The 18,715-nt window shown below is 41.3% G+C and overlaps 1 protein-coding gene across 3 annotated transcripts in view; it reads right to left on the reverse strand.

Annotated features, from left to right (window-relative positions):
- Positions 1–14,926, reverse strand: part of ELMOD1 (ELMO domain containing 1) — a 42,525-nt gene extending 27,599 nt beyond the window's left edge. The window contains exon 1 of one of the 3 annotated variants that reach the window (XM_030945476.1): positions 14,798–14,926. The gene's annotated coding sequence lies outside the window, so the exon portion shown is untranslated. Of the gene's footprint in view, positions 1–11,263; positions 11,366–13,655; positions 13,721–14,797 lie in introns of those variants that run through there. The other 2 variants (XM_030945497.1, XM_030945487.1) reach the window with 2 other exon arrangements.
- Positions 14,927–18,715: the final 3,789 nt, after the last annotated feature.

Consider the following 18,715-nt stretch of genomic DNA (forward strand, 5'->3'; position numbering starts at 1 on the left):
GCTCTTCTTCTTGGTTCACAGCAACTCCCAAGCAGCAACTTCAAGAGACACTCAGTTCACTCTGCTGTTGGAAGTCTTCTCTTCACCAGAATTTGCATAATACATATAATAGAATAATAAAATATACTGAGTTGGACCAACAAGGATTATCAAGTCCAACTCCTGGTCCTGTGCAGAACATCCCAAGAGTCACACCACATATGTGAGAGCATTGTCCAAACACTTATTGAATTCAGAGTTCCTATAATACACTTGACCAGGCTGCCCATTGGTTCTGTGACCTTGTGTCCTATGGTTAATGCTCATTATGATTACCACATAGTTCCAGCAGAGGAGAACAGGAAGAATTAATGAAGAGACTTCATAAATACAACCCTGCCTGTGTACTGCAGACTCTCCCCAGTCACCACCTCTTTACTTTAAGTTTCTAAAATTAAGTATTTATGTACAAGTGATACTTGACTAAAAGATGCAGACTTCTCAAATTACTGTACTTCATGTCCTGTAAAAGGCAGTAAAACATTTTTATTTGCTGCTAAAAAATGGGACACTGCTACACAGGGACAACTGCTATCAGGACAACCTAATCCAACACTTAGAGGGAACAAGATCATGGTTTCAAGCTCTGTACTGGTACAAACCACACACAAAGGCCTGAATTCAAGTTCTGATGTTAAAAATCACTTAAGAACCCATTCTTCCTTAGCACTGCATGCTGAAAAGTACAGAAGACCTTAAGAAATCTCTTTTGTCACAAATTTAGAAATCTAGAGAACTTCAAACCTATTTTCTTCTGCAAGACCTATCAGCAATGACGGGATAAAAATCTTCTTCTTACCCTACCATGTTCTCATATTCTTTCCTCTGTGTAACTTGCAAGTTTTATATTGTGCTATTGCCTGATGACAGGAACAGAACAAGTATTTAAGTTCAGAAAAATACAGCTATCTTGTTGGATTATATCACATACAGCTTGCTAAAAATATATAATCCCTGAACTGTGAAAGCTTATTTCATTTATATTGTTTTTGACTGGCTGAATCATGTTGCTGTCCCCTGAATACAGCAGTAATTGGTGCTGGCTGCAGTGACACCTGCTTGCAAGGGCAGAGAGATGCTAACTCCGGTTCATTAATGAACACAAGAGGCAGGCTCCAAACACTTCCTGCTACAGCTTTTGATAGGTCTTCTGTGGCAGTGAGCACAGGAGATAGGCAAAAACTGGAGGGGATGTAACCTGCTCCCCCTCTCCAGTCTAATAATTTGCTGTTTAAAAGATATCGTTTGTGAAAGATTCTCACAGCTGAGTCTCAGCATTTTAACATCAACTTGAACAAAGGAAGCTCCACCACAATATTTGACCCATAAGGGCATCAGTGCAAGGAACACACCAGAAGTGCCAGAAGCTGTCAAATCAACCCCCTCTAAAAGTGCATGCTAATCTCAGCCTCTGAGGTCAGCTCCTTCTTGATTCTGACCAAGGTTCTTGACGAAAATTATGCTGCTTCATTATTACTGCTTTAAAGTGAAGAGAAATTCCTCTTGTCCCAACTCCAGAAATGGCTCATGGCATGGTAGGAGCTTCAAGATACTATCTCTTCAAGCATAGTTACCAGCACCAGCCAATTATAAACTACAAATCTGTTTTCAATGCTCATTCAAAATTAGAGCATCATTGTAGCTGTTCAGAGACCACTGAAAGAAAGGCAGTTGATTGAAAAAAAAAATAAAAGAAAAGCTAAATGACACAACAAGCATGACAAGTGGTTAAAGTGCCTATTTTGGGTGTCTTCAAAAGCCCACGTTTGAAATTACAAGAATAAATTTTCCTTGCTCTCTCCTTTTTTATTAAACTGCATGTGGAGAAGTCTACAGAAAGAAATTTTACAGCTGAAGACCTGATGCCATAGAAGTCAATATCAAAGCCCTTCAGCATGGAGAGAGAGTTCATGTGCAAGTTCAACAGCCAGTTCCCTACAGTACAAACCCAGCTAATAACTGGGTCCATTTGAAGGCCATGGCCTCAAAAGCAGTTTCCTTCACAGGGGCACAAAGCAATCAAATCCTACCTGACTCTATTAACAAGAGGACTCTAATATCTAGAGGCAAGACTTCCAGCTCAAACAAAAGTACAGGGAATCTATGCTGCTGTCTTGGTTCATAAGGTAAAAATTTAATTTTTGTGTATAGCAGACAGCATTTCTAAATGCTGTCATCTGCTAAGTACAGGGACAGAAATCAACACTATGCTCTGTGGTTCTTGCAACAATTCACTTCTGTGAACACACATATACAGATGGCATTAAGCTATTTACACCCACGATAAACTGAGAAATTGCATCAGGTGAGATTTTGCAGTCATCTTTAAACAAGTAGAACTGGAGGGCAGCATTTCCTGCTTCCATATACCTCCATAAGTGATCCTCTAGAGGAGTTCAGTAAAGATTTTCTGTGAAGAAAACAGTATTTAAACTCTTAAAAAAGATTATTACCACACTTTACAGCTAAGTTCAACTATTTATAAACCTGTAGAGCCAGAAGACCTAATTTCTACCAATCTCTTTTCATCTCAAAATGTAATAGATTTCTCATAAGTGAAACTTTACTTCCAGTGAGGTTGTTGTAGCATCTCAGTGAGCAGGAAAAACAGCCCTAGCTTTGAATGATACGTTCTATCAACAATTCAGAATTTACAAAAAGACTCATTTGCTGTCAGGTGTGCTTAGAAAAAAATCCAACCCAAACAAAAAAGTCACATACCCATTTTTATTTAGGGAGAAGGACTTGACTTCCAGCCTCCTGTTGTCTTTAGGAAAGACCTTCCTCACCAAGCTGGATGTCTACAAATCAGGAAGGCTTTCAAAGTCCACTTGCAGGAAAGAAAGACATGAGAAAAAGATTCTCCTCTACAAATGATAATCTTGTTAATAAATGTTTATGAGTTTGTTGAAAGAAAGGGCACAACAATTATAAATTCAATTGAGAAGTTGTCAGCAGTTATGAATCGGATAGACAGAAATACAAAATTCTGAAGACTTGACAGCACGACACCCAGAGCCAGCCGGTGCTGGGGAGCAGCCAGTTGGCCACAGCATCCACCCACTGCTCAGAGCCTGAGTTTGTGCTTTTACATGGTTTCACTCATGTGAACCTGTAGCTGTGGGCATTTTTATGGCTTAAGAAAATGTTCCAGCTTCATACTATACGCACATTTTCTCACTAAGGAATCCTCAAGATTCTTTTCTTCTGTAGATAGCTTTTCAGCTTTTCGTGATTTTAAGTCATGCAGCTGATAAAAGTCTAAAGACAATAGATTTGACTTTGTTAGCAATCTTCCATTAACTCCTTAGAGGTAGCTTGAACCTACAACTACAGAAAGCCTCTAGAGTCGGTGTTTGAAGTTTGCTCTTTGACATGAAGGGACTTATACATGTTCTAAGGCTCTATATTGAGAATGATGGGGTGAGGATGAAGTCTGGGTTTCCCAAATGTTCACCTTCTCAGCTTGCAGGATTTTATCCCATTTCATCACTTCCCCAAAGCAGCTTCCTACTCCCTCCAACAACACACCCACGTACCCATTCATTGCCAATTGTTTCATCCAGTTTATCTTACACTAGACAGCAGCTTCCCCTCCTAAAACTAACCACAGCTTTTCTTGGAAGAGAAGCAGTACTACTATAATCACATACAACAGCAAAACTATTGCAAGATCTGTCTCAAAATATAAATGAAGCTTTCCTTAAATAAACCTCAACTATGTGAATTTCTTGTGACTCTATGATCTTTTCAGTTGCATAGCAAAACATGCATCAATCTGAAAGGGTAACAGTTGCTGGAGGCTTAAAGAAATCAAGAGAAAGCCTTAAACGTCACCTCTTTAGCTAAAGCTGAGGGTTGGCTTTGTTTGTCTTCAATAAAGCTGCAGATACAGCTGCTGGGAAAAGTTGTGTTATTTAATATAAATCACCATACTTTCAGAGTAAAATATAAACCCAAAGTAGTTCCTTTCATAATCTCTGTTTTGCAAGCTAGTGGGTATTTGCAACCTGGCATATTGCAAACACTTTAAAATGTATATTCCAATTATAAAGAAAGAATGGGTGTGCTGAAGAAAAATAATCAGAAGCATTAATGTGAGCAGGCTGGATATAATACTTTATTTATGTGGATCATTAGATTACCAAAAAAAAACCAAAAACCCAAACCAAGTAATTTACTTTTAGTTGTTGCAGTTGAAAGTATGTGTTAAAGTATGTTCTTCTGAATGCCACCACCATAATGTTGATTTCAGGTTGCCACTTTTCTTTCCAGTGGTATCCTGGGTTGGCATCTACACCTATTCACCTTGAAAGCCTACATTTATTTATTTCGGAGGGACAATAGGCTTGAGCCTTATGTCACAAAAAGTGTTTTGCTACTGTACATTCCTTTTTCTTTTGCTGATGGGAATGTTAGTGCTTCTGTATCTCAAACACCAATGTAAGATAACTAGAATTGGAAAAGGGAAGAATAGCTGATACACATTATGAAACATCCCTTGAGGTCCTGGAGGATAGCAAGCTGGCTGGAAGCCAGCAGGATGCAAAGACAGACTACAGCACTCTGGGCTGCACAAACACAAGCAGAGCCAGTAAGTAGATTGAGGGAAGAGATTATCTTCCTCTGCTCGGCACTCTGGGCCATATTTAGACACTGCCTAGTTTGAGGCCCCAGCAATACACAAAAGACACCAACAAATTTAAGAGAGTTAAGCAGAGGCCACTGGCATGATGGGGGTGAGGCTGGGGGAGATGACCTTGTTCAGCTCCAGGCAGGGACAGCTTTGGAGGGACACAACAGCACCTCCAGTGCCTGTGGGGATGTCATTGAAAAGTCAAGAGATGGAGTCTTTACAGCAGTGCAGGACAGGAAGGGGAAAAACAACAGGCACAAACTTAAACAGGAGAGGCTCAGCCTAGATATGAGGCAAAATTTTTTCCCGAGAGGACAGTCAGGCAGTGGCACAGGTTGCTCAGAGATATGAGGTTTCAAGCCTTTGATTCTCTGCTCCACCCACAGTCACTCTCACAGGGCGATCTCAAATATCCCATGTTATACCCAAATACACTTAGTACTGTAGTGCTATAGAGATTACATTGACAGGGTGCCCAAGTGCCTGCTATTTCACCAGTTAAAAGCTACCCACTTCTCAGTATACTTTGCAATGCTTCCCAAGAAACAAGCTTACCTTTAGGATGGAATAAAATCATTCCCTCTCTCATCTCTCCCTACCACTCCCACCAAAAGCCTCCACCATGAAATTTGACCATAAACAAGTAATATTATGGTCCTGCAATTCAAGAATGAGAGTCTACAGGAGTCATGCCAATGACAAACACACAACACTCAAAAAGCCCAAATACAAATAAAACCCCAACTCTAGGGTCCCAGTTTAGTAAGCCATTCTAAGTACTGTTTATCCAGCTATCCCATGGAATAGACACATACCTACTTGCATCTTCCATCTTGCATTCATGCCCAAAGGTGGCATAAAAATCACTTGAAGTGTATTAAACAAACTAGTAAAAACAAAGGATCTTCATGCCAATTACAGCATAATAATTTACAGGTCTTTGAATGTTATAGCAACAACACTGCTCAGACCTCTCCAACTCAGAGGACATCTGGGAAACAGCTCCATTGCTAGAAAAGCTCTCAAGAACAGGTCACCTGTTCCATGCAGTTCAAAAGTTTTATGTTGGCTCAGAAGTGGCTTTGACTGTCTCCAATGAATGCAGCTACTGGCAGGACTCACCTTAGAGATCAAAAGTGGATGCCTGTTTTGTGTGAGCTTAGCTCCCCATCTCAGTACAGAAGGGTATTTTCATTTCCATGTGCCCAAGATCAGGCTGTATTCAACAGCCTGTCAAGCATTCTTTAGAGGAAAATCTTGGAACAAAATGTCACACTTGACTGATTACCCTAATAAGCAAGACTTGACTTCAGTCACACTGTCACAGGTAATAAAATTTTTTCCACTTCTAATCTCCATCACACATTGACATTTTACATTTCTGTATTTCACTAGGAGAGTGAGAGCAAGGCTACATATGAAGTAAAATTTAACTGAATTTTAGTCCTGTGAGCATAAGCACACACCACACAATTAAGCAATAAAAAGAGGCCTGAATAAAAGGTTAAAATCCACAGAGTTGGGGAGTCAGAGGGCACAAAACCCCCAGCTTCTCTCAAGCTACAGAAGAGTGCTTTAAAAGCCTCTAATTTTGTAGTTCTAACTTTGCATTTCAGTCCATTACTGCCTCTTCAAGGCATTACAAATATAAGGAAGGATCAAGAGGGTCTTAAAGTTCTCATAAGAGAGAGTCATGTAGCATTGTATTTGGGTTCAAGAGAACTTACTTGTCAAATCTCACATGGCAAGTTACCTCTAACACCACTCAATTCAGGCTACCTGCTATAATTCCTCTGCAGATTTTGGCTCAGTGACAACCCACAGTTTGATGAAGGTTAATGTCAAATCAGAACTCAGCAATGTTGAAGCATCTCCACCTTTCACTGTAGATCTCTGCCCTTTAAAAGAAAAAGGCTGGGGTTCTCTACCTGACTGTTCAAAGCAAACTAAATCCCAGAAATCCAGCAAAGGAAAATTTCATGCATACAGACGCACTTTACATGCAGAACTGTGACAATAATCTGCTTTTTCCAATTTCTTTTAGCTCTGCTCTACTACAATTTTGAAAGATGGAAAGAAAGAACAAAACAATATGAAGTCACTTCAGGTCACTGGTGAAGACTTTGCTGGATACTAATAATTCTATTTCTGATAATAAATACAAAGGTAAAAAATAGAGCAAGCTCTCCACAACCCAGAATACCATAAACTTCTAGAAATGTAATCAGATGCCTAAATTCAACAGAAATTAAAGTATTGTCTTGTCTTGTCTCTGCCTATAGTGTGTCCATCCTTAACCAGCTCACTTTACATACGGAGGAAAGTGTATTTTATCCAGAAGGGCACCGAGTAAATGACATATCAGCTAAAAATGGAGTTCTCATGCTTGAAAACAGTCTTCAAAGCATAGCAACTTCTTCCACCCCCCTCCTTCATACATTATAAAAAGGTACAACTTTTAGTCACTTCTCATGAACTTCCACTTGACCACTAAGGAGTTCACCCAGGAGAACAGCAGCATCATCTGGTGGCTCACATGGTTTGCAGCAGAATGTTTCTGGCCAACTTGCTCTGATGCCAGACACGCTGTATGACAGCTTGTATTGCAAGGAAGCGTGTTCTAAATAAAACATCACACTTTGTAGCAAAAATCCTTCAAGTCTAGAATAAATCCTACAAGGCTGGATACATAAAATCCAAAGAGGCTGCCTGGCTACCTCCCAGACTAATTACTGCAGAAGTATCAGGAAAAAAACCCAAAATTACTATTTATAAAAGTGAATGACTGATGTGCTTTTGCTCTTCCTCCCTTCCTGGCTTCCACTCCATTGCCCAGAGACCAGTGGAGAGTACAAGTTAAAATGCAAAGATGAAGTATTCCCTTGCCACCAAAATTAACTGAAGTCTAGATTTGCTTTAGAGCCCTATTAATTCCTAACAAACAGTAGTTTATGAGGAAGAAACATCATCCTATCTACAGGCTACATACAGACCTGAAATGTCAATAGATTCACACCAGAGATTCTTGTTCTATCCATGCCTCCACCTTTCCAACATCTGTTATATTTTCTTGGATCAAGCAGAGTTAACTCAGCCATCCGATTAATACAACCTCACCCCAAGTGTCAACCTGAAAGCATCTAAAACTAAGAACTGAGATTTAGTTTATTAACTGACCCTTCCTCCCAAAAAACATTAAGGATACCAGAGGCATCAGGACAAAAGCCAAATTCAGCTTTAGAGATAGAGGAGTATAAATCAATTCATTTATCCAGGAATGTGGTGAAGATCAGACACAATTCATACTGACCTAACAGAAAATTGTTCCATGCGGTTCCATTTTCCCAACATTTCACCAGATTACTTTGGCATGGAAATGGCAACTTTTCCACAGAGCTCTGAGAGACAGACATGCAAGAGTAGAGCAAGTAGGATCCATGAGAGTTTCTGCATTTCCTTCTGCCATTTTACTAAGACAGGATTCAAGAATGATGACCTCCCATGCAGTCAGCCAGTTAGATGATGTCATGAAGCATCACACTTGTGAAATCATAAGCATTCTATAATAATGTTATGCACCAGCTGCTTGCTGCCTGCGGTCCTGCAGCCTGCAGGGGGACCACAATAAAAGAGGGAAAAACTTATTCACCAGACAGAAGGATCTAAAATCCCACTGCAGTTATTTCACAAACTTCGTGGCCTACAATTTAATCTCCTGGTTGCTGCTCAGTGAGATGTTCTGCATCCCAGGAGGTAGGAAATCAGGACAACTCCAAGTACATGACCTTGTTGGAAGCTCTGGTTATGCATTTGCTGCCCAGAAGGACACGTGCAGGGTAGATTGCTCTGGTTTTACCAATGTCTGAAGTGAGGAGAAGTGGAAGAAATCATCTCTTTTATGACAGAAACTAGAAACTTTTCTAAAGTTTCTCTAATATGTATTGCAAACTCCATGCTCTGGTTGAACCAGGTTTAAGCCCTCCTTTAGGGAAAAATTTTGAATGGCAACACAAAAAAACAAAACAAAACAAAACAAAACCAAGCCAAACAAAAAAACCCAACAGCCAAAAAAGGAAAAAACCCAAACCATATATATATATATAATATATATATTGCTCCGGGGCATCTATCCAATCTGTTGCCCAGACAGGCCTATGTACCAGCATATCAGCAGATCAGCTCAACTTGAAAGAGTCACAAGTATCTTACCAAGCTTTTAGTTCTATTAACAAGAGCTGTGAACAACTGTAAAAATAACTGCACTAAGATTCCCTTTCCTTCTATAGCTTAAGATATCTCCAAGTAGCATCAAACACTGCTTCTATAAGCAGCAGAGAAAGAAAGCTATGATGGAATTTGTAGACAGAGACATTAATAAAAATGAGGGATAAATCAACACAAACACCACACTGACACGACAAAATAACAAGAAAAGGCAATGAAGATCTGCAAAAGGTCAAGATGGAAAGAATGGTTTGAAGGTCAATGAACTTACACCAGCTGTTAAGCAAGATGTATGAAACAAGCATGGCATAGGAACCATTCTTATGTGGTAATTGTACAAAATGTATTTTATCAACCAAGAAGGAAAACAAAGTGAGTGACAAGGGAAATGAAAGGTGCTGTGGTTCTCTTCTTCTGTCTGCTGCTTCCTGCTTAGTTCAAGCAGACCTTTACTTTATTTTGGGTGCCCACTCTCAGACAGAAAAGGATGCTGGCAAAGATTTGATAGTAGAAAATTGGAAAGACAGGAGAAGACCATGTGGGCAAGAAAACAGAAAGAAGAAACACGAAGACCATTGAAAACTGTTCCTGCAATATTACTGAGGGGGAAGAGGAACAAAGTGGAGCCAACAGACTAGGATAGAATGATTGACAGGATTGCCATAAAGCATTTATTCTTAACACACTGAAAATTTAACCTAACACTGAAACACACTTAACACTGAAAATCTTCCTCCTTCAGTGTCTCTTTTTTCTTAGAAAAGTGGGCATACTTTTATTTCTCATGGTCTTACTCTTAACCTAGTAAGTGTAAAGTGATAGGAAAACTTCTAAAAGGAAATGCATTAAACAACTTTCCAGACTCCTTGCAGCAGATACACCCATAATGATTCAGTAGCATGAACTGATCTTATCCTTGAGACAGTAGCCTGTACAACATAGCACAGGTTGGTCAGGACAAACGAGGTTCAAAGAAGAACATGACTATCTCAGACCATTGGAGATATTGTTGTAGTCCTACTTGAAAAAGTGGGGAATAGGTTGTGTGGCCTTTTCCTAATTTGTGCTTATGGTATGTTCTGCTTCCTATGTCATCTTCTGGGAGCACCATTTCTTTCCTTTCCTCACTCAGCTCAGCAAGAACTTCTTTTTTCCTCCTTCAGCCCATCTGCTCTCCTCAGGCTGCTTTAACACTGACAGTGTGAGGGCCTAGCAAGCCCAAAATTAACAAACCTCACATTGATTTAAGTGTTTCAGAGGAACAACCTGCTTGATGGCACACATCCAAGCCAATGTTGATATGGATATGGCTTTGTGAGAGCGGAGTGGGAGAAGGAATAAGAGACTTGCTCTTATAACTGCCTATCAGAAGAGGACTGCAGTTTCCACGACCACAGGACAGCTTTGTACTAAGGGGCCCAATTTTTATCACTTACACACCCACATGACTGTGCAAGTATTATCAGTGTAGTAACAAACTGTTGATATGCCATGGACAAGTCTCAACATCTAAGTCATCCTGGAATATAATGAAAGGTAGAGGTTTAATTCTATTTTTCAAATATATGAATAAGACGACTAAAAATAAAGAAGAAGTAAACATAATTAGAAAACTTCTTTTCATCGTTAGTGCAATCTGTAATTAGCCACAGAAGCCCTTGCTCAGTTGGGCAAGTATAATAGTATCAGTTTTGGGGTCGTAGGAAACTTACTGATTCACTTTTGGTGGACACAGGTATGGGCACAGGCATACAATAGGAGCTTAAATGGCAGATGATGTATATATATTAAGGAATAACTCCTATGTCTGTGAAATCGATAGCCAGCTGTACACAGTCCTAAAAAAGCCTTTTTTGTAGAAACTGTCCTTCTTTCTTATGCACCATCAGAAAACATTGGCTGACCATGGCCAAGTCACAAGGATGATACAGAGAGCTGTATCAGGAGACAGGACTTTGTATAACTAATTCTTTTGGGTTTGGTCTTGTCCCTGAATATCCTTCCCTGGAAAAGCAAAATACATAGCTACTACAGGAGCTACAGCTACATCAGTGCAGAGCACAGACCAAGAGAAATGCTGCTGCCAAGCACTTGAAATTGAAACTACACAGGATGGGGGAAGGCAGTTTGTTTTTAAACAAAACACCCTGTACAGATGCTGGAGTAGCTCCAACCAGGTCCCTGGGGCTGAATATCAGCTTGCAGTTGGTGCGCTCCCAAAGCATTTTCACCTATTTATTCTCAGGTGCTCCAAGACAAGTCCACAAAGAAAGGTGAAGAACGAAAGCCAGGAGATTTGCTTGAGAAACATTAGTCTAGACATCCATGTTTAGACTCAAAAATGCCTATGAAGTAATTTCTTACCAGAGAGGGAAGAACTCACAGTGCACGTTTTCCTGTAGACCCAGTCCTGAGGACTACGCCTCCTAACTTTGCTCTAAAAAGTTGCAATTTCACCTGCTTATATTGTCAATCGTTTTCAATTCCAATCTTTGTAGCTCCTATATTTCTCCTGTTCCCCAGGCTCCTTTTGATGTCTGTGGCTGTATCTGTCTGAACTAGATTGGAGTGCTCAGCCTGAAGATCTGTAGACAGATTAGAATGAGGTAAAAACATTACAGACAGATTAAGATGAGGTTAAAACACTATGGCAAATTTCTCTCAGGTACTTTACTGGGAGGGCTAGAAACTATCTTCTTGAAGGGCCTCTCAGCTGTAACAAAAAGCTGAGAAGTGTTTGCTCACATTTTGCAGAGGAGCAGGATACTGCACTCCAGAACAAACTGCCAGAAACACTTGAAGCTGATGAAGTTGGTGTGGGGCTCTTCATTGGTTTTATGCTAAAGTGGATGAGAACTGCTCACTAGACTGCAGCTAGGAGGTACTTGAAAGAAATGAATATCTTTCATGAAAGGCTCAGTAACTGAATGGGAACACTCCCAAAGCAGAAGTCCTGGTGTAGTTTCAATGGGAGAGTTCAGGTCTCTTGCAGCCAGACTGCTCTGAGACCTGAACCACTGCAAGGCAACCGGAGAAGGTCTTTGGAGGATGTGTCAGATACTTAAGCCAGATGCAAACCAAATCACTAGTAAACATACCCATAATGTGTCTCAAGGCAAAGTCAGTCAGGTCAGTTTGTCACCAAAATGCTTGCTTTGCCTTGAAAAGGAGTGCTCACACAGTCCCACGTACCACTAAGTAGTGACTTGGGAAGCTGCTCCCACAGCTTCTGCTGCCATACTTCCCTTTCCACTGCCTGGCAGGAGCAAGCAAAATCTCCACCTCCAGCTCAGGCTTGGCAAATCCTGCATTACAGCACAGCTCAGCACTCGAGCTCAGCTAGGTGGCTGAGCCTGAATCATGTTAGATGGATGCTGAGGATGCTAAGCCTGAACCATAGCCACAGTCCTGCACGACCACAAACATTCTCCGCATCTCTTCACATCAGCCTCATCTTTCATTTTATTTTTCCTTACTTTATCTTTCTTGTGTGTTTGGAATCTCACCACCTGGTTTCCTTCTCAGTATTTCAGTAAGCTCTCCTCTAGAGTTTACTTTTCAGGCCTCCTTCCCAAAGCTTGTATTCAAAGAGTAAGGTATTTCATGCAGTCCTTTGCCCTGCATTACCAAGCAAAGGATTTAAAAGGAATGTCAAATGAAAGAAGCCTTCCAATCAAGAAAGCTGAGCAGATGTTCATAAAAAAAATTAAAATGTAGTCTTATGAGCCGGAGAGCATTAAATCCAACAAGATTTGATCTCCAGGCAACTCAAGCTTGTTCTTCTTGCAATTTCTTGCTAACACTTCAAGTGACCCCTTGGGAAAAATAAAGCTTGCCTGGCTCTGTATAGTTATAATGCTCTGACTGTACAACTGAACATAATTTTTGTTTAAATTGGTTTATAGCTGATCACAGCTTAACTTTAAAATACAGGATTATTTAAATACTAGCAGCAGTCTGGAGCCCTACGTATGCCAGCATTTGTGCAACAGCATTTTCCCTGCAGCCAGCAGCAAGTCTGTTTGTGTAGGGAAGATGATAGATAACAAAATAATCACTTAATGCAGCATAGCCCAAAAGTTTACCACTTAAGTATAGTTTAGCTCAGGGGGCTGCAATTCCCTGTCAAGAGTGACAGGAAAATGTTTGATCACAGGAAATTCTTGGGTTCACACATGTCAGTGAAGCTAATGTGATGCTGTCCCATGGTAAATAAAGCCCTGTCTCAAAACTTGTGCAGGCTGAGGATTCACAGACACTGTGGTTATGTGCTCAGCCATAGCAGGCTTTTACACTAGCAGAACATGTTTCACTGTGTATCAGTGAGCCAGTAGGAAAGTTAACGAATGCATTCCATTGCACGGTTTTCCCATTGTTTGCTGCTTTCCTGGAATCATCTTCTGCCCATTTTCTGTTTAGAGTGATACATACAGCATCTGATGCTGTCACATGGTTTCACCCTTGAAAATCATAGGCCTCCTGTCTCCAAGCTTCTATTAGCCTTGATGGTATGTCATTTGCTACAGCAATGTAGTTTTGCATTAGTTTCAATTGAAATATTGCTTAAAATAATATGCAGATTATGAGAACTGAACAAGTCAAAGGATATTTCTAGATGTAACTCCACCTGTTCAGCCTGGCAACACAGTGGCCCACATTTTTAAAGACACTCAGAGAAAAGCAGGCTCTCCTAAGAATCAGTAAGTCTCATCTGAACCTGCACTTTGCTAAATAGATATAAGTATGCAACACCTACCAAATTACTACACATAATGAGGCTTTTGCTGTTCTGTTCCCGGGGAGATGAGATGTTCTTATCACACTCAACTGATGCAACTATTCATCGATCTACGAGTACAAAATAACATTCTTTAAAAATGTGCAATGAAACGTTTGGAACAGAAGGCAATCAGCAAGCCTATTGAAGAGCACAGGAACGATGCAGGATTTTAGAGATGCTATTTTTTCTATTCTATTTCATCTTAGGATAAATTAGAATAACGGGGAGTGGAGAAGGGGGGCAGGGGGGAACAAAAGAGAGAAGAATGAAAACCCGGATTGACTAAAGCATGCAAGCCATAAAATAAATTTCTTTCCGTTTCTAAAATGGCTTCTTTGTTTCAAATGCCTTTGTCACAAAAAAACCCAGCTTGTTGTGAACCGACTGTTGAGTTGACTGAATTGGGACAAAGGTGTTGTTCTTTCCTCTCCCCCACCGCCTCCATTCTGACATACACTTTCCCTATCCTCTTTTAGCCATTTTAAAGGAAATTACAAGAAAAGCAGAAACGGTGGGGACAAAGAGAAACATCAAAGCCATCAATCCTGGAATAAACTCGGAGCAAGTGTAACTTCAACACAAAATGACCATGTGGGGGGATGAAGGGGAGGCGGGGAAGAAGAGAGTGCCATGGAAAAAAGAAGTCATCATTGTCATGTGCACACGTTGGTGTAAGTGAGGTGCACAGAGCCCAGGGCAGGTGCGGAGGGGCAAGCCAGGCCAGCGGCGCCGCGCAGAGCGGGCTGCGGGGCAGGGCAGGGCGCGCAGCCCACTGCGGAGCCGCAGAGCCGTGCGCCTGGCGGCCGCCCAGTGCCAGCTTCCTCCCGTACAGTTAGAAAGGATGGGGTCGCTAGAAAAAAAAAAATAATTAAATTTAAAAAATCAACTACGAATACCCTAAATGTGCAAACCACTCAGCGCATCCAAATTTCCTTACGCCGCAAGGTCTTTCTATAAAGCGTCCCGCATTCAAAGGGGCAAAACTTCACTCCCACCGCCGGGCGGTGAACAGGGGAGGGAAGCGGTGCAGGGAGCTGCGATGCGATGCCCGGAGCCGCCTCCCGTCGCTAAGCGACCCGCGGGGCCGCCGCCGGGGCCCGCCGCCGCCGCGCACTCACCGCTCCGCGCCGCTCCATGCCCGCGGCGCAGCGCAGCCGCCGTCCCGAGCCGTCCTTCCCAGCCGGGAGGGACACGGAGCTGCCGCCGCCGCCGCGATCTGGGTCACCCGGCGCGGCGCCCGGCGAAGGTGAGGAGGAGGAGGAGGAGGAGGCGGAGGAAGGCGGGCGGCGGTGCCGCCTACCGGCGAGCGCGGGGGGAGGCTGCGGCGGGGCCCGAGCCCGCCCCGCAGGGAGGGGAAGGGGCCGGGGAGCCATGGGAGCTCCCCGCGCACCGCCCGCCGTCCGTCCCCGGCCCCCAGCGCAGGGCGCACCTCTCATCCCTGGACTTCGAGACCTTCCCCCCACCTTGTCCTCCCCGCGATACCTGTCTGCGCTCAGGGGAGTCCAGCCACAGTGGTACGGTTAAGGTCCTACGGGAAAGCGGGGAATATCTCCCCGGGTGTTAAGGTCCCGGCTAGATGGGGTAGTGCTCAGCGAGCCAGTATCCTTCTTCCATATCCCATCCCACCTGTCAAGCAGTTCAGTGTCCTTTCTCCCCCAGCAGTATATCCTGAAGGCTTTTGATCTTCAAAGTTTCAAGTCAGCTAATTGGGATCATAGGCATGTCATCCTATTTTTATAGCTCTCCCCTCTAGGAGAATAACAACTGTTGTCTGCAGCATCCACAGAATCATTTAAAGTTGCCCAGTGCAGTATCTACTGCTAGTAGGCAAGTACTCTGTGTGTCATTCATCCTTACTGCTGCATGCATCTGTCCAGATGTTCCTTTGAAGTTGCAAGCAGCCTGTCAGGCCGCATTGGCATCCCAACATTAGCCAACAGTTTCATGTTTCAGAAGTCCTTTGAAAATACTAATTAACCTATTTTTCTAAGTGTTCTTATGCCTAATTTGAAAATAGCTTTCAGCATGCCTGTTTCAGGGACATGGTTTAATTTCTTCTGAATCTCCCTTTTCAGTTATTTTGATCCCATAATCAACTGTCACATTCAAGAAATATGGTGAAAACACTTGGGCTGTTGTGTTAAACATTTAATGACTAGGAAACACTGTTCATGTCTTAAGGCAAAGCAGACTGGTATTTAATTCTCCTCCTGGCTAAAGTCATGTAGTCTGTCTTCCAGCTGCCATCAGCATACTCGGTGCACCTGGTTGGCAGGTGCTGTGTCCTGCAGGGCTGATGGAGTGGCAGGGACAGAGGAGGTCCCAGCAGCCTCCACCTCAGTGGTGTGGCCCATCAGCAAATGAGGTCTGATGCTCAATGGAACAACTCAACAGTTGGTATCAGACTACAGCTTTACCATCTCATCTCTTACTTGCATCATGCTTTGCACATTGAAGTAATCTTTCAAGCTTAATTCCATGCATCAATGCAACTAGAAAAGTAGTTATTTTCTCCTGTCTCCTGCATTAGGGCAGTGTTTCTAGTTACTGTATCACAACAGTGTCCACCCCCAACTCATCAGATCCTTGCTCTTAGATCCTGTGCCTGTCAGAAACTTCTCTTGCACTAGGCCTCTGGATCCACTGCAGGTCTTTTGATGTCTGAACAGAATAAACTCTAAATTGGGGGAGCTTTCAGAGGCTTCAGGAGCAGAGTTTGGTTATGCTTCCCAAAATAAATCTAGAGAGAGACTTGTAAGACAATTCATTCATATTATGCAAGATGAATCATGAACATAAAAAGCCAGATCCTTGCTACAGAAGAGGCCTTGCTTTCTCAGATGACATGCTCTTCTTGTTCACAAATACTAAGGAATTCAAAATGTGAGATAGAAAGCCTTATTGACTTGTTCCCTTACTGTTGTGGCAAATTTAGGAGATCAGACCAACATGTTTGGAGTTCCCAGATGGCCTCCTGCCCATTCTCTGGAATCACGCAGTGGTACATGGCTGTACTGTAGTCATGCAGTGCCATTTCAGACTTGTCTGGATTTTTTTGAGACCCTCGTTGTCAAATTTCAATTTGATGTACCCATTCACTCAATATGTTGGTATGGAAGCTGCTCAGGTTACTATGACTCCTGTGTTCAGCATCATTGTTTAATGGAAAGTTGAGGCAAACCAGCATCTTATAAAAAATTCTTCTGTTTAAAAGCAATTATGCTGTACTTTCCTTTTAACAGCATAATTATTTTTAATTGATGGCACATGAAAGAAACTGTAAATGACAGCAGAAATATAGCCTGTGCTTAGAAGCGGCAGTGAAACCATATTAGAAAAATATAGATGTAGGACCCCACTAGTTGAGCAATGTCACGCTTTTCCAGCAATAGCTCATACAGCCTGCTGTGCTTAATAAAACCAGCAAGGTCACCTGCATGATTAATTTAGCATTGGAAAGAAGGTGACAGAAGCAGCAGAAAAACCAGATAGCAACATACCTCGCTCAGATATTGGTGAAAAATCAAAAGCTCAAGTCCCTTATTATTTTGGATAGACACTCTTGCTGTTACAGAAATTACTGATAAAGAAAAAATTGATAACAAGGACATGTGCTTTGTCCTTGTGAAGAACCTAACTAACACCACCCAGCACTTTTCTCAGACAATGTGCCACCCAAGTATTATTAACTGCACCATAAGAAGTTATATTTTAGTTAATGGTTTTATAGTATTATTTTGGTTCCTTTTTAACAAGTAGCATTTTTCATTTTGTGACAATATAGAGCTGGCAGAAATACTTTAGCAACACTTGTATTCTTTGACTTAAAATCAACAAGAGAAAGAAGGTATTTTACCTAACAATCCTAGTACTGCTGGAATAATCTTAAAAGTTGTAGGAAGAAAGGACAAGGAAGGAATAGGAAAACCCTCCCTATTTCCATAAGGAACTTTCTTACCTCAGTTTCCAAAATCTGTAGTTCAGATCATCAATCCCTCTTGTTTTCACTCAGCATGAGATAGGCTACTCTGCATAAATGACAAGCTTCTTAGGCTGTTCTCAAATTTCCTCACTTGCCCCTTTTGAGGGGATTCTTGTCAGCTGGTAATTCTTTGTGCTTGGTTTAGGACAAGCATCAAATACAAACTGTCCTGTGACAGTGAATTATATAGCTCTCACCCACTGATATTATAGCAACTAGGGCTGTGTGCACACAAGCTTCACGATAATTTTTTAAACCAATCTTCTACATGTTTTATTCATTTCCAGTCCCACACTTTGCCTCACTTGTATTTCTTTGACTGAAGATGCCATAAAGTTTAACATGGGAGACACTAACAGAAGCCTGTAGATGATGGTAACATGAGAGATGAAGTGTGTCAGGCTTACTCATAGAGCCTTTAGAGAGATGACAGCTAAGTGAAGCAGCCAGTATGCTCATTTAGTTTACCCATTTCTTGAAGCAAAGAATTTTGTCAGAAAAGACTTTGTCTACATATAAATTAAGAGCATTTAATGTTATAAAATTGTAATTTAAATCATTCTGATGGATATTTCTACATAGAAATAATAAAATATAGTGATATAGACATGAGTTTCAAATACTATAGACTAAGGATACTTGCTTTTTTCTCTTAATAAAATTGAACAAACTTGAATATGCTGAAACTGTGTCCTAAACATCACCAATATGTGTACCAACCATATTATGTCTGTGTGAAAAAGAAAGATTTGCATTTATAAGAGAAAAATTTTAAATCCATTTCTAACAAGGAAAAAAAAGGTGATGTGTTTTTTTTTTCTATCTATTCTTTTCATTTATCTTCTGCCATTAATTAGATCCATAATCTGAATGCATGTGCTACACTTCATGCAAAGATTATGAAGTGTTTCACCAACAATGATTCATGAGGATTCACAACCCCTGGTGATTTGGGTAAATATTTATGTAAATGTCATAAAGATTAGCAAACTGATTCACAGACAAGTGTTTGTAAAAGAAAAATCACAACGTTTGGATCCATCTTCTTTTTTTT

Source organism: Camarhynchus parvulus, chromosome 1 (assembly GCF_901933205.1).
Source record: "Camarhynchus parvulus chromosome 1, STF_HiC, whole genome shotgun sequence".
Taxonomy (NCBI): Eukaryota; Metazoa; Chordata; class Aves; order Passeriformes; family Thraupidae; genus Camarhynchus; species Camarhynchus parvulus.